A 17,303-nucleotide genomic window follows, 5' to 3' on the forward strand; every position below is an offset into this window, starting at 1 on the left:
GGAAACAGCACGGGGTGGATCAGCCATAATGGTTGCACATTAGATTGGTAATTCACACACACACTCACACAAGTGCTCTCTCTATTTCTCTTTGGTTGTATTCAGCAGGATACTGTGCTCCAGAAATATCATCAGACACTCCTTGGACAGTGTAGGAGGACCAGTAGGTGTGTGTGTGTGTGTGTGTGTGTGTGTGTGTGTGTGTGTGTGTGTGTGTACATGTGTGTATGTGTGCGAGTGGGTATCTATATCCTGCCTCATGCATTAGAGTCTCACCTCACACCTACTCTATGCACATGGTTACACACGAGTGAATGAAACTGTTCATTTGTGCATATGCGTGTGAGTGTGCGTGTGTGTGTGTGTGTGTGAGTGTGTGTGTATGTGGGTGGGTGGATGTATACTTTGCTCTCTATCAAATGAGACACCTGCAAATACTCAGCACTCATGGTGCCGTCTCTGTGTGTGTGTGTGAGAGAGAAAGAGAGAGAGAGAGAGAGAGAGAGAAAGAGAGAGAGAGAGAGAGAGAGAGAGAGAGTGAGAGTGTTTGTGAGAGAGAGCAATGATTCTTACCCACACTTTACTCACAATGATTTTTTACTGATAGACTTACTGTTGATGGTAAAGAGTAAGCCAGCGAAATGCAGAGGATATCTACCAGGGCATATAAAGCTCTCAGACCTGCAGCTGTATACATCTTTAATGCACTGAATCTAAAGAGATCAAGCCAAGAGAGGGCAAGAAGAGAACGCAGGTATTACCAGTCTAGTTCACCAACGTATCTGTTACTATTGTTAATACTATAGTATGTGTAAAGAGCAAAAGAGTCACATGACTCAATTTGTCATCCATTTTCAGTACAGTTCTCTCATTCTTCTCTGCCTGACCACAACAACTACAGCTATTTCCAATGACATTCTTTCTCTTCCTTTCTCTCTCCCTTTCTCTCTCTCCTGCTCTCTTGCTTTCTCTGTCTATCTCACTGTCTCTCTCTCGCTCTCTCTCAACATGAATACGGCTAGTCTCTCGATCTGATTCCGTCAAGGACAAAGCACAAATCTGAGGGGTTCCCATAGAAACAGAATATGTGTTGCTACTTTAGGGGGTTTAGTGCATTGTCTACACTGAGGGCTTGTACAAAAGCAGACCACTGACCAATAGCATACATCCCCCTCGCCCTCCAGCCAATGACAAGGTTTGGAATCCCTGCTGTGGTTCAGATGGTGGCCATCCTATATGAAATTGGCATCCTGCCTGCTCAAAGCACATTAGAGACACAAAGTGATAGGCAGAGAGAGACAGACAGAGAGAGAAAGAGAGAGAATAAGAGATGGAGAAAGAGAGACAGACTGAGATGGAGAGGGCACTCCTGTACTCCTCAGGCAGGTCCACCACCGGCTGCTTGCTGTCATTTGCCTTCCCATGTGGAGATCATGGAAATCAGAACTTCCTGCTTACATAGAGTCACGTGACTTGAATTTGCCTAAGCGTGTGTCCAAGCAACGACTGTGCCTCAGAGAGCCATTCTTACACAACCTGACACTATGTACTTTTCACTGTGTTCCACACAATACCCAAAATAGTGTCTGAAAAATCTTTCGTTTTATTTTCTCTGCACAAGAAAACATCCTCACCACTCCTAACGCACCCGCATACAGACAGACAAACACACACACACACAGAGCAGAGTACTAAGGCATTCCAGGAGCAGTTATTACAGGGGCAGACACTGGTCCCAGGAGAGATCTGACCGCTGGCTTGGCAGCTCTGACCTTTTGCAGCCGCAGGCGGAAGATGCCAGAACTGACAGGCAGAGAGCAGCGGGAGGCTCACGTTGAGGTCAAGGGCAAACCTGTGGCCATGACCATCCAGAGAGGCTCCACATCACCTGGGTTCACCTCAGAAACCAACGCCAAGCTTACTGACTGCTTAACTGCTACAGACTGACTGCTAAATACACCTCCTATCAGAGCCATCTTCATTCTGCTTATATAAAATTATGACGAAATGCTAAAGTAGTCTAGGTTATAAATATATATATGTGTGTGTGTGTGTGTGAGAGTGTGTGTGTGTGCGTGTGTGTGTGTCTGCTTTTTTGTGTTGCCTAGCTGTTACCAGGTTACTATGCTAATTTTATATTTTTTTAAACAGCAGACAAGATAATGCAAAACTTAAGAGAAGCTTAGTTTCATGCTATATGCCGATGAAAACGCGTCCACCGTCACTGCCAGTGTTGGCTAATGTAACAGAGACCTTTAACTGTTGCTAAAGCAGCACATGCAGGTACCTGTGCCTATTAACTGTCATTAAACCCTCTTGACTAACAGTGTTTTTCAGATGATAGGGAAAGGGATGCTTCATCAGCTACAGTCGTAACCATACCGTAAGTCTATAGGATGAGAACCAAACTGATCTATATCTACCTCTCTTTAATGTCCTTCTCACTGTCTGCAAAAACTCTTCAGACTAATGGGCATCAGCAGCTGAACTCTGGATCACAGTTCCCTCATGAAGGTTCTTCAAGAACCAGACCTGAGGCTGACCCTGGTACCTCATCCAAGGGAAAAAAAAGGCAAAACTACCTCCCACACACTTACTAAGCCTCATTCCAGTACCGTTAGCATGGCACAGCGTGGTAAACACAAGACGACAGGAGAATGCTAGCAAAGTTAGGCATAATTTTCCTAGCTGAATGTGGTTCTGGTGAAGGCAAGGAGAGCAGTGAATTCACAGGCTTATCCCTGTAGTCCTGCCCTGCCCTGTGGGTTAACAGGAGCAGCTGTACGCCAGCAAAGCAGTGTTTCACCACCCCACACACAAGGGTCATTGTCACAATGCCGATTCATTGAAAAGCATTTACGCTGAAAGCCCAGTTTCACAGACACACACATAGAGAACAATGTAGGACCGGAACCAATTCACATGGAAGAATCTATGTTTCTCAGAGATCCATAGTATGTTTTAATCAGAAAAACTGTATCAGCAACGAAGTACTTTGAACAACAACAGCAACAACAGAAACATCTACAAACAATATCTGAACACACACACGTGCGCGCGCACAGACACACACACACACACACACACACAGAGCAGAGTACAGGGGACCCATAACTTTATTTCATAACTGTCACACAGTTCATTTTGGCTTGCAAAGAGTATCTGTTTCACTGTGTTGTGTCCCGGTCTTCCCTCCCAGCCATCCATCTCCGCCATCTTACCGTGGAAACTATTTTCCATAGGCAGGAACACATCGTTGGCATGATCGAAAGCCTATGCATGACAAACACTCCACACCCACAAAGGCCCCCCTTTCATCTTAACCCAAGTAAAAGCCCCTGCACTCCCAGAAATCTGTGTAACGACCTTTGACCTGCCCATGTCAGCTACCTCTGTGTTCCCGGGGGAAGGCAAGAGGAAGGCATAACCACGCCCACAACAACACTAGGTAGCCAATCAGAGCCTTAGCTGTCTGTCTGAAAGTCAATCACAACACTTGGGTAACATGTTTCACCAATCAGCAGTCAATAATGCCTGAATTTCCCCAGTCCTGTACTTCCCAGCCCCATCATTTTAAATCTTCTTCCAATTATTTATATTGTGACATATGCCTAATCAGCTCGAGACAAGAAGACAAACCACACATTGGTTCAAACACTTTCTGCATGTGCATGAGGATGGTGCACATCATTAAATTGACCTGTAAATTGGACACAGAGCATAGACAAGCACAGAACATGTGAACTCAGTCTAAGAAAAAACACATACATGCTACATAAGCATCTTTGACTGGCTCAGTCAGACTATAAGGCTGCGTCTCTGAGCTGCTGGGCTGACTACAGAGGAAACAAAGCCAGCACAGAGGTAGAACAGACAGTGCAGTTATGGAAAGACAGTGATTTATTTGGACCTTTACCCTCACTGTCCTCCAGAGATATCTGTGTGAGATGGCCCTGGCCTTATGACAGCCATAAGCTCCTCTGCCCAACATCTCACCTCCCACATTAAAAAAACACACAAAAAACAAACCAAAAAAAATCATATAAGCACTTTTACTCTCACTCTCTGAGTATGGACTGGTGATGACTTGCTGTACATTGTGTGTGTGTCTGTGTGTATGTGTGTGTGTGTGTGTGTGTGTGTGTGTGTGTGGTGCTCTTTGCCCAGGGCCTGATGGTTATCTGTGTTTTACATGTCTATTTCTGTACGCAGCTACACACTGCAAGCCTTATTCAAAGAAACCTAGCTTGGCTAAAATGCCTCTTCCCACACAGCACTATAACAGAAAGAAAGCAGAGGAAAAGAGAGAGGGAGGGAGAGAGAGAGAGAGAGAGAGAGAGAGAGATATGGGAGAGCTTTTGTAAGCTGCCCCTCAGTGAAACCACAAAGTGTCATGACAGGAACTTTTTCTGGTGGCATTTACACCACATATACACATACACCCTCCGGCTTCAAAAGCCAACACCGTACTGTCTTAGCTTCACAGTTCTGAAAAAAAGCATTCCCTATTCAACATTCACCTTCAGTCCAGTGTCTTCCCTTATATCCTCAGATATCACTCTTCAGCTGTCGTACACAAAACATCTAAAATAACCCCCAATCGATTGCTGGTCTTTGATTATTAATGATTTAATCAAAAGTATAAAAAAACAAGAATGAATGATCTAGACAAAAGTTAAACACCTCGATTTGAAATAAGTGTTTACAGATTGCATAATAAATCATATGTATAAATGAATAAATAATCTAATAATATATACAGAAATAAATTTCTATATTTATATATATATATATATATATATGAACGGAAACCACGGTTTCACAAAGGAATGATTTGTATTGTACCACAGTTAAGCCCCACACATCAAACAATATTGCCAAACTGCCTGTTCTAGGTAAGTTGCTCCACATCAAATATCATTGCAAAACTGACAATAAGTAGCCAGCTTCGAAAGCACTCATGAATCATTCAAGTCAAGAACAAAACAGCACATTCAAACAAACCAATGAGGGTAAGGAGTTTTAGGATGTTTCGAAAAACAAATATGAGAGGGAAAAAGAGACGCAGTGTACAAACAGAATGTAGTGAGCGCAGGCTAAGAAAACATACCACAATATCCTGGATACATTTACACAGTATTTAAAGAACATTTAGAGAACATACCTGGACTGGTTTCTTCTCCTGGTTATTTTGACAATCTAATCCGGGTATACACCCACAAACACACCCTGTTTTTCAAAAAAAGAGTGAAAAGAAAAGGTTACATGTATGCAACCACAAGAGGGAATGTCTCCACACACAAACTCACACACACGAACACACACACAGACACACACAAATACAAACATGTGCTACTTCATTGTCACAACAACAATAAGCCCAGTGTATGTTGCACTAAGGTTCTGCATTTCTGCCCTCCTCTGTGCCCAGCTACACTGAAGGCAGGGAAGCATCATTGACACTCCACATGTTCCTGGAGAGGAGATCACAAAGCTAGCATGGTCAAATGCACAACACTCCAGATCAACACCTAAAGAATGCTAGTGCATTAAGCTTCCTACAGGTGGCGCTGCCGAGCATGTTCAACCTCTCTAAAACCCCTCTACCCCTGTCCACTGTCCACTTTACCCACATCCACTCATGACTCTGTCATCTGTCCACACCAAAGCAACTGCTCTCCTAAGAAAGACAAGATGTCCAGCATTGTTCAGCTTCTCATCTCTCCCTCTTTCTCTCTCTCTCTCTCTCTCCCTCTTTCTCTATCTCTCTCCATCATGCTTTATCTCCATCAGAGCTATTTCTTAGTCCATCTCGTTCCCTCCCCGGGCCAGTTTCCCACCTGACACTGTATGGTCCTCATTCCACCAGCTGGAGGGAGCATGGAGTAGGGGGCTTGGGGGGTCCCCTAGGGTCCGAATCTGCGCTCCGGAGGGTGAGAGTCAGGCAAGCAGCATTCACACTCACACTCTGCGCAGGGAGCAATTTCTGATTAACTGTCTGCAACCCTTCCTCCTTTCTCTCTCTTTCTCTCTCTCACTTGCTCTCGCTTGCTCTTGCTACCACTAACCTCGCTTACACCGATAGGAAGGAACCGAGAGAGAGAGCGAGAGAGAGAGAGAGAGAGAGAGAGACACAGAGAGAAAGGGGTATAAAAAAAAGATCATATTTCTTCAGCATACGCAGCTGCATCCTGATTGGCTGGTGGAGTTAGGAGGCGGAACCAGTCACACTGAGGGCAGTCAGGCAATGGCTGCCGGCACATTGCAGACATATAAAAAAAAAAAAAAAAAAAGAACTAGGTCTCAGCTGGCTGTGCAGCAGAAAGCGAAAGAGAGACAGAAAGAGGGGGAGTGTGAGTTCTCTGAGTGAGACACTACCTTTTTTTTCTTTTCTCTTTTTTTTAAAGCAGGAAGAAAGGGAGGCCACGAGTGTTTCCTGTTGTGCAGCTGAGAGAGCGGGGACGTCACAGAGCATCGTCTGTCCCTGGCAACTTGTCAGCACTGACGCCGGCTCAGTCTCACAAGCCTCAGACAGTCTTAGGACCACAGCACTCTCGCATACCCTATTTCACTCATCCCTCCTCTAGTCTACCCTGTCTGTTCTGACCATCCCCTAATTCACCCTGTCCCTCCTCTAGTCTACCCTGTCTGTTCTGACCATACCCTAATTCACCCTGTCCCTCTTCCAGTCTACACTGTCTGTTCTGACCATACCCTAATTCACCCTGTCCCTCTTCCAGTCTACACTGTCTGTTCTGACCATACCCTAATTCACCCTGTCCCTCTTCCAGTCTACACTGTCTGTTCTGACCATACCCTAATTCACCCTGTCCCTCTTCCAGTCTTCACTGTCTGTTCTGACCATACCCTAATTCACCCTGTCCCTCTTCCAGTCTACACTGTCTGTTCTGACCATACCCTAATTCACCCTGTCCCTCTTCCAGTCTACCCTGTCTGTTCTGACCATACCCTAATTCACCCTGTCCCTCTTCCAGTCTACCCTGTCTGTTCTGACCATACCCTAATTCACCCTGTCCCTCTTCCAGTCTACCATGACTGCTTTTTTACTTTATAAGATTTTAGTCCATTCAAGGTCTCGAACAAATCTGAAGTTTTCACTGTTGTAAATCACTCCAGACCTGACAACTTCCATTGTCTTATTCAGAGGGACAGTCAACACATGCCAAAATACTAACATAAGAAAGGGGCTTTCTTCGAGAGTTTGTGGGTAGATTAGTGTATTGTGTTGACCTTGGTGTCAACTTAACACAAACTCAAGGCACTTTTCCGTGTCTCAATGATGAGCTGATAGAGCAAAAAGAGTTCTTCTCTGACAAACCCTTTTAACACCAAAATCCTGTCCCATTGCTCTCTGCAAGAAAACCACACTGCACTATTTAGCAGCATTATCTGCAACTACAAACTACCCCCCCCCCCCCAAAAAAACTACCCCCCCCCCCCAACCCCCTCCTGGAGGCACCACAGTGCACATTGTACACTAGTAAGCCACAGAGAGCACACTGAGCAAAGATGCATCACTTAGCAGAGGTATTTGGGGGAAAAACACAATATGCACTACTTAGCAGAGGTAGTAGGCATGGTGCACCCTTTAGCGGAGGTAGCCTTGTTTATCTGAGTTTGATAGACTCTGTATGCAGGGCTTGGCACAGGCCTAGTTCAGGTTGAATAATTCAGTAGGTCTCTCAAGGCCCCGGACACAAATCCCCTATCGCTTTTCCATTCACAGAGAGCCATGAGAGACCCCTCTCGTCTGCACCAAACACTTCTCAGAGAGCAGGTTAAGAGCTCAGCCCCTCTATCTGATTAAAATGTTATATTCTGCAGCCACTTGGAGTATAGCACCTTGCTTAGTGCCCAGTGTCAGTACTGTAATCCAGTAGGCACAGGTGAGCAGTAGTCATTTCTCTGACCTTAACTTAGGGGGAGTATGTTCTCCAATTTTAACAAACCTGTTTCACTTGGCAGAACTGGTAATTACAACAAGAAACAATTAGCATATTTTTCTCAGAAATGTTCCACAGAACTCTCACACATTCTGAACCTTAGCTTCTTGTCAAAAAGTACCATCTGTGTGTGCAGCTCCTGTGCTCTCCAGCTCCATTTCCTTCTGATAGATTACAGAGAGAGGACAGCACCACGGCAGCACCAGAGACGCCACACAGATGTATGACTTCTCAGCTGGCAAGAAGCAGATAACTAAAGTGTTTCTACTGAAAATGTCAACCAATGTCAACCAGTGCATGCGTTTTCCTCTCGCAGAAATCTCAAAAGGTTTCCAGAAAGAACTTCACTGAATATTTGTCTGTATTCTCACCTCAGGTGGAATATTTGGCTATTCCCAATATTTTCCAATTAAATTCATATTCATTTAAGATCATTAATTTTTATGAACCAGGTATAACAGCTCATTCATTTCAATTACTACACAAGTAAAAATATAAAGGCAGAAGTACACATCCATTTTATTCACTGGAACAAGAACAAATTGGATCAGTGGTCTGGGAGAGAGACTCCTAACAGTCAACCGGTGCTCCCTCCAAAGGCTGCCTGCGGCTTTTTGATGGATGGAGTCACATTGATGAAAAACAAACGGAGCTCATGTATCAATGTAAGAATGAAATATGGGAGTTAATATGCACATGTTACAACCAAAAACCAAACACAAATGCCATCGTTGTCAACATCCATTGGGAATAGTCAAATGAGTTGATTTGCTTAATGGATTCCAGTCGAATTCGAGGAAGAATCCATGGCCTGACACCAGTATAAGCAGACTTGTTTTGGTACTGTTTTCACTGATAATTACTTTATAATAAAAACGTGAGCATAACTCTTTCAACAACCAAAAAGGCAACCTTTATTAGCTGACTTGAAGCTTTTTGGTTAACCTGTGCGCTGGATTAAACTCTTACACCTTTCTAAATTCATCCGTACTATGAGAAACATGAAAGGTGAGAAGCAATGCATTCCAATGTAAACGCACTGAAGGCTACGATTTCTGTCTCCAGAGCGAGACACGTAAATTTCGAACAAAAACGTGTCAGATGTTTTCGAGCAGATTGGTGAATGAGCGAGAGCCGAAAGCACACTTTCGGAAACATAGAAAATGACTCAAATGTGCCTATATTACATATACAGTCATAAACCATATGTTTTGTTTCACTGTTCTGATCTGTATGAGAGAAGGTATCAACGACGTCCGCACACCGAGAGCCCCCCTAAGGCTCCCTTCCTAACGGCGAGCGCGTCATGGAACATTCCCGGAACGAGCCAACGTCCCACCCACCTCGTCTTCGCTCCATACACACAGGCAACACACATGCACAGAAATACACGATGTATACAGACAGGTTGCACCATTTTACATTTTATCAGTACATTTGTCAGCATAAACAACACATGCCGATCACAACACTATTGTTAATGGCAAGATTGTTTCACTCCTGTAGCCTTTTAGAATAGGTTCGCAAGCCTTTCGACTGGTGCATCGGCCGTGCAAATTCCTCTGGATATTACGCAACATTCCTAATCTGCATGGAGGCAACTGGGTATTCCCCACATATCCCAATAAGCAGATCAGTAAGGCAGACAAATATATTTACATTCTTAAATAATCTGATGATAGAATGTTGTCTGCAGTCACGCAAATCATCCAGAGGCAGATGTCTTACCAACAGCGTTTGGAACACCTCACAGAAATGTCAGCAACATAAATTAGCATTTCAAGCATTCTATGTCTCGTTCAGTACTGCAGCCTAGTAAATAATGAAAATCTGAACACAACACGTACTACCTTGCTTATGCTGAAGAAAGAGGCGAATTCTGTAATGACAAGGAAAAGCTCTCTCTTGGCGTGTCTTGTTCTTGAGTCACTTGAGGGAGGAAATGTTGTCAATGAAAAATTTTTACTTCATTGCGACTTTTTAATGTTTGAGGACGCAGAGGCAATCGAAGCTGCTCGCGATCAGGGGACAGTCGGGGTTATTCCTAGCAGTGCTTCCCAGAATAGAACAGCGGTAAGAGAGAGAGAGAGGGTGAGTGAGTGAGTGTGTGTGTGTGTGTGTTTGGCCCGTGACGTCATCGGATCCCCCAGCGCGTCCCAGAGAGAGGCTGAACCCGCGGAGTAAAGCAGCGAGAGGGGGAGAGCAAGGGAGGAAAGCTTGTTCCTGGTCATCTCCAGAGTTTTCTGAAGGATAGGAGTTCCCCCAGCGCAATGACTGGAAAAAGAGAACGGTTGACAAGCCAGACATATATGAAAAAGTATCCCAATTTATTTTACATCTCATAGTTTTGTTTTTCAGACCAATAACCACGATTCACTTTTATTAAAGAGAACGCGGCCAGCGGCTTCCTAATGCTGAATATGTCCCAATAGAAATAGTCATATGTGAATTTGGCCCTTTTGATAAGGTTCGGGATGGCCTTGTTTGCATAGGTGTCCTCAGCCTATCTGCAAACTGAATATCCAGTGTACTTTTAACTTGTATCCCATATTTCTTTAAGTCAACTATAAGCTCACACATTAACAAAAATGATAAGTGAACAGAGGAGGCATTTGGAATAGGTTTAGGTCTAGAGGAATCAAAGAGAAGGATATTTGGCTGTTGTCATCTTTTCATTAAGTGTACCACTGTTAAAGCCTCTATTTCTCAATGAAAATTTGAATGTGTTCTAAGCTTTGCTCTGTTTGTGTGTGTGTGTGTGTGTGTGTGTGTGCGCGCGTGTGTCTGTGTCTGTGTTTGTGTGTGTTGTGTTTAAGATTAAGTGGATTATCTCCTGACCCAGGCGAGAGTAGTTCATGGTCACTCTAAGGAGCTTGTGATCTCATGGGCTGTGATCTGGGAGTTCCCCTGTGTCGGGCTCCTCTCCATCATCTCCAACAAGGGCATCGCCACAAAGCCGCCAGCGTCCCACTTACTAAACCATTACTAATCAGGTGTGCTGGAATGAATTAGCATAGCATTGAGGAGTTAAGTACAGTTACTATTTTATATTTAACTGTATCATAATTAAGAGAGGAGGGTACTGCTCTTGACCCAAAGGGCATGTTTCAACTGCATCTGCTAAGTCACTTATCTTGTTGACTGGCATAACTTCTGCTCCAAAGCTCAAGGCCTCCTCTTTAAACAAGTATCTACATGTATTGTGCGCTTGGAGTCACTCTTCAGGGGATGCTTCAGGGCATTCCCACACAAGTAGTTCATGTTCTCAGTTAGTCATCAGTGGAACGGGCAAAAACAACAGCAATGATGTAAAAAACGGCAGCAGTGAAAAACATCCCTATTTCACAACTGAATAACTGATCACTCTAAATGTATCGACAGAGTAGAAGCCAAATTTTAATGCCCATAACTGCACAGGCTTACACTCAACCCACACTGTACTACAAACAAAATGTGCACTTAAAATATGTCCTTATGTTTCATGCATTTCCTTAAAGCTATGTTTGTATTTTCTTACCCATGTGTAACAAACAAGTATTTGCCATTCTCCGGCAGCAATGTTTCTTTTTGTTTTATCATTAGAGATGTGTCTAGACTTGCACAGGATGAACTAAGATTCAAAGCGGAGATGTCAAAAGCAAGTCCAGACATCCAAATCTAAGTACTTCCTTTTCACTCTCTGATAGGCGACAAGGCCGGCTTCCTGTGCTGTCCCAAAACATCTGAAACACATCCTTTGACAGTGCTGAAATTCCCCAACCGTTCTGCTTTACATGTCTGCCCTAATACCTTTCTCTGACTTTATCTTCTCCTTCTCCCTCCCTCTCCTTAATACAAAAAGGAGAGAGAGGGGGAGAGAGACAGAGACAGAGAGAGAGAGAGATTGGCCCAAGGCTTGATTTGAGGCTAGCCTTGACAGTAGACAAATTACCTGAGCCTACTCACTGGGCGCTGTCATTGCCTTCACCACACCTAGTTTACTCAGTGGTAATCCACTGCTATTGTACAGCCTTTAGATCACTCTGATTAACCCTGCACTCAGAGCCGCGTCACACATTGGAATCCCGGCTTTTCTTTTCACTTTGTGTCTCTGCCAGGAAATTACATAACAATATGTTCTATCTGACAAAGGTCAGTTTGTCTCCACGTTGAGGTGGGGTGTGAGTGTGACAGTGAATCCTAGCTGCAGAAGTCCTACGCCCCAGCTGTAAAACCACCCTGTGAGTGTGACAAAGGCTGACAGACACACCTTTGCTGAGAGTGTACAAACATTTTAAAGGAAACCCTTGAGGACACCCTATGCCATATTCCCTCCACTGTGTAGGCCTCAAATACAATAAGAAAACCTGGCATATAGAAACATTTCTCTGCAATAATATCTTTGTTTCTATATCGCACCATTTTAGAGCATGGTACAAGGTTTACATCAAGTTACATGATAGCTTTTGTTTTATATCTGGTGTAAAATATTGCATTTGATGTATTGCATGAGTCAACATAATTTGGGGGGAGATGATCTTTCGAGGTCATTGCAGTGCTTCCCACTGATCTGGAATGTGCTGAGCTGAATAAAGACCCCTAGTGGTGTAATGTAGTTACTGCAAATTTAGGTGTCCTCGTTGGACCATAGTTGATTAAATGTATGGTGTATCATTTGGTAATATATTTACATTATAGCAGAGTTACACTGTTTAACGGTATCAGATACTTGAGTTACAAAAGACAAACAACAAAAATAAACACGAAAGTTTGTCAATACCAGATTTACACATTAGTATTTGTAAAATGTTGGGGGTTTTGCTGACCTAACTAATCTTAGGCCAGGTCATAAACTTGTGCTCCTCATTCTTCTCCAACCAGGGGAGACAGAGGGCCCTTAGAGAGCGTTTCCCACTGTGGAGCAACTGCATGTGTCAAATAAGTTACTGTTGGGCACTGGCGCAATGTTTGAAAAGAGAAAGAAAAGGAGACATTGCATGCAGGGTGTGTCATGAGAATTCCTTATTGAGTTAGTAATGTTTTACCCATGTTGGATTGCATCACTTGATATGTTTGCCCAAATACAGGATCTGTTTCTGATCCAGGCACTTCATTTTCACCCTATTAAGCAGTCATACTGGGAGAGTGAGTTGGTCCAACCTGACATGTAATTTTGCTGCGCAGTCTTCATCACCATTCTACTGCTTACTACTGGGGTAGCGAGCACTCTAACATAATGTTTCTCAGCTCCGTAAATGCTGATGTTTTTATGCTGCCTTGTCAAGCAACCGCTCAGAATCCTTATCTCTGTTTTTAAAACATTTTCTTTTTTCTTCTCTGTCTTGTAATAGAAAAGGAATGTGGGCATCTTCTGTGCAGCAGGTTTCAGTGAAATTAGTCAACACTTTACCTTTACAAGTCGTTTATCTGAAACATGGCCTAGCTCCTGCTCAAGGACAGCTCCGCCTCAATAAAGTTGTCTGAGCTGAGACAGCTGTAAACTAAACTTAACTTTTTATATTCGTTATTATGCAGAGACCGACTGATAGGAAAATCTTGCACTTGTTTGATTATTCGACATAGAGAGGCAGGTTCTCACCATTTCATTCAACTCTGGAGTTGTCTTGTGTTCATGCAAATGAATCTGCCTCCATATCTTAATCATCCAGGAATACTCAGGGCAGATTAATTACTCCCCTTGAATAAACTGACCCTTAAAAACAAACAAATGGAGACAGAATTCTTTGATTATGCCAATCACTTGCTTCATAGAAATAAAATATTTTAAGGTTCTTGCTGTGTTGTAGTGATGGGCTAATCTAGTGTAATGTGCTCATATTAGAACCATAAATGTGTTTTAGTAGAAGCACATATGACCAAATTATAATGATAACTTTTTCCCCCCTGCAGAAATGGAGGCCTTTCTAAAGAAATAGAAATTTATCCTTTCTAAAGTAAAAAAAATAGTACTGAACAAGCTGCCATTGCATGGAAAGTGTTGTATGATTCTCCAATAAAGCAACATCATTTTAGAAAGAAGTGAACTGAGGTTACTTATGTGATGCAACAGCTAATAAAAAAGCAATCATGCAATCATGTGAAAAGCAAAGCTATTCTTGCTTACCTCCTCATCTTTCAACGTGTATTTGTGTTTCATTATTGACCACAGCTGTTTACACTTGCTCTGATGCTTTCATGCCTGTGTTTGCTCAAACCCTTTCTCTCTGTGTCTTGTGGCGGATGGCCTTGTCATTATTACAGACAGGGAAAGTGCGCTGTTTGCTCTCTAATCCTCTGTCCACTGGCTTTTCACACCTTATCATCAAACGCCCCAGCCCTGGGCATCAGCCACTGTCTCTCTCCTGTCTGTCAGGAAGGTGGGTGTAGTTATGGTGCCTAGCTGGGCAACCTCTGAGGGTTATAAACTAGACTTAGCGTGACTAGAAATTATATGTGTTCTTGTTTGTGAGTTGCTTGTGTGAGCAAAGGAGAGGGAGAGGGAGAGACAGAGAGGATGTGAATGAATTTGTGACCATACAGTTGTGTAATGCAGGGTGTATGTATGTGTGTGTGTGTGTGTGTGTGTGTGTGGAAACCACATGATAACAAAGAAAGCAGCACAAGTTCATGAGGTTGATCTAGAACAATCTGGTCAAGAGAGGTTTTTACAGCCTCATTGTTCACATAATTGCTATATAATCTAATGAGTTTATTAGAAAGTACCAAGTCAAAATACACTACCATCACAAACTACTCCTGCATCTAACAGCTGCACAAGTGCTAGTATGGGTCAAGAGAAAAAATATGACAGGGAATTTAATATTATTTAAATGGGAGAATAATTCTGTGTAATTCATACAAAGCAAATTCATACAAAGCAAAAAAAACCCTTTACACAAAGCATTTTAACGGATTATACTATGAGCATGATTCAGATTAATATTGTGCATTGTATGATGTGTTACAGATTAATAGAGCAGACAATAGCAAATATTTGATTTACTGCAGGTCTAGGTGTAAATCGTTTGATGTAGAAGTTGAGACAGAACAGTAAACCAGCATGACCTCATCATAATTCTGATTTTTAGCTTGGCTAGAAAACACTCAGAGCTCTTGTTCACAAAAACGGCATCCTCATGATAGAGAAACATGGACATGGAAGCTCCTCAGCTCAACTCAAACACATACCTGTTCCTCACCAATGCTGCCCTTTTTTTCACCATAAGATAATTATGCAACCTTGTTCAAATCTGGAGCCAAGCACAAAGAATTAATAAATATTTCCTCATTATTCACGTAGATTAAAGTGGATTTTGGGTTGAGGGGGAGGGGGACGTGAGGAGAACGAGAAATAAGGACAAATGTACTGGCAGTGTGAACGGTGGGAAGGTGTGTGCTGTTGGTACCTTCATTAGACTGATTGGATAGACTTTGATATTTGCAAACAGATCCAAATCACTGTGCCATGCCAGCATTTGTGTGGGGGCATTATGTGTCTCTGAATAAGCCAGCGTCGTAATGAGCTTGAGGCAGGTTATTTTTAACTTCAGTGCAGTAGTGACGTACAAACCTGAAACAAGTCAAAAGTTGTGAAGGAGTGCATGAATATCTCACTCATGGGACAGACAGAGTGGCGTTCAGTCACACCTGCAGAAAAGCTGTCAGTGGCCCAGGAGTGAGGAGGCCTGCCTGTCAGTACTCAGTGACTAAAGAAAACGCTGTCTCAGAGAATAGTGAGAATGTCTGAGAGCTCGGGATACTGGACAGGAATCTCAAAGACTAGCATCAAAAGCTGTCTAAAAAAACCACCTTGCAGAATACAACAGATCAGCGTTTACTCACGGACAGGGCTGAGAGTTTGGCCTCTTCTCATGAAGTCAAAGGGACAAACAAAATGGACAATGGTTCATCCTTATCTTTTAAATATTGAGACTGTTCCACGAACACTCCAGGAGTTTCTCATGGCAAGTTAATATTTAATTCAGTTTTACAGCCTTTCAGGAACTGTAATACATATTTCCTACATATTTAATTGGCACAGAGAGAGAAATAGGCTAAAGTTTAATTTGAGTTCACTGGTGAACGTCTGTAGCATAAATTGAATGCACATTTGGACGGCAAGCTCTCAATGTGTGCATGATTCCTTCAGCACTGAAACACTAGACAGACAAACTCTTCGCTTGGACTCATGGTCTCTTGGCATTTTCTAGTGCCGCATAAAGTATACACTACACACTGGTGCAGATTAATAGGTTAATGTGATTCATTTTTGTCATGAGAATTTATACATTTCTGCCTGAAAAAACTGGGTCATTCTAAATCAGAGATATTAATGGTTATAGTAAAATTAATACATAAATGCCTATTTCTGTTTTTACTGATTGTGGCAGAGGTCAGGGGCCCCTGTCAGTCATAGTTCAGTGTACGTTCAAGGCAGGCTGACAGTGAGTGGCTGTGTGTCCCCTCTGTCATTAGGACTGAAGGAGTAATTACAAAGACCTCACTACACTGGCACTACACTGGTCTCTTGGCATTTTCTAGTGCTGCATAAAGTATACACTACATACTGGTGCAGATTAAATGTTGAATTTTTGGGAATTTTCTATTCTATTTTATTCTATTCTACTTCAGAAATCAGATCCTTTATGTACTTTACCTATCAACAATGTTTTAAATCTACCTTCCTCTGCTTAGCAGTAAGAGCAGTGGTAGTCCTCATACTTAACTTGTTATGTTGTCAAGTTAGATGAGGACACCATGAAAGAACCATGTATGCACTCAGTGTTGACCTGTATGAAGTCTAACCCAGACATCAGTAATACCCACTTCTCCATGTCTTTAACAGGCAAGATAAGAAAGGTTTTCTCCAGTTGGGGATTTTCCACTTAATAAATGCCTTTGGCGGTGTAGTTTTAGCAGAAGATTGATTTTAAGGGGTGGGAATTTTAGTCTGTCATCTTTCAAAATAACTTGACTCAAATGACCAATACCAGATTACAAAAATCCAGAGTTTCAGTGTCGAGACAGTGGAGCACATTTTTGACAAATTGTGTCTCTTATGCAGCTCAGTTGACTCACAAGGTTCTCACATTGTGTCTCTCTTGTGCTGTTCCTATCAGTCTTTACTTCCAAACACCACTCTGTTAAAAGTATTGTCTGTTGTAGAACGAACAGAAATGGGAACCTATCCTGGGAAATATGGTCTAGGTATTCACATTTTTGTAAATATTTAGTTCATACCAGCATTTGTCTGTTATGCCATGCCAGTGAATAAGCACAAAGGCACTGGCATCTCAGATGTGAAGCATCACGTACTATTAAGTGTGAACTCATTAAACCAACTGGAATGAAGAACATGAA

This window comes from Chanos chanos, chromosome 4 (assembly GCF_902362185.1).
Source record: "Chanos chanos chromosome 4, fChaCha1.1, whole genome shotgun sequence".
Lineage (NCBI taxonomy): Eukaryota > Metazoa > Chordata > Actinopteri > Gonorynchiformes > Chanidae > Chanos > Chanos chanos.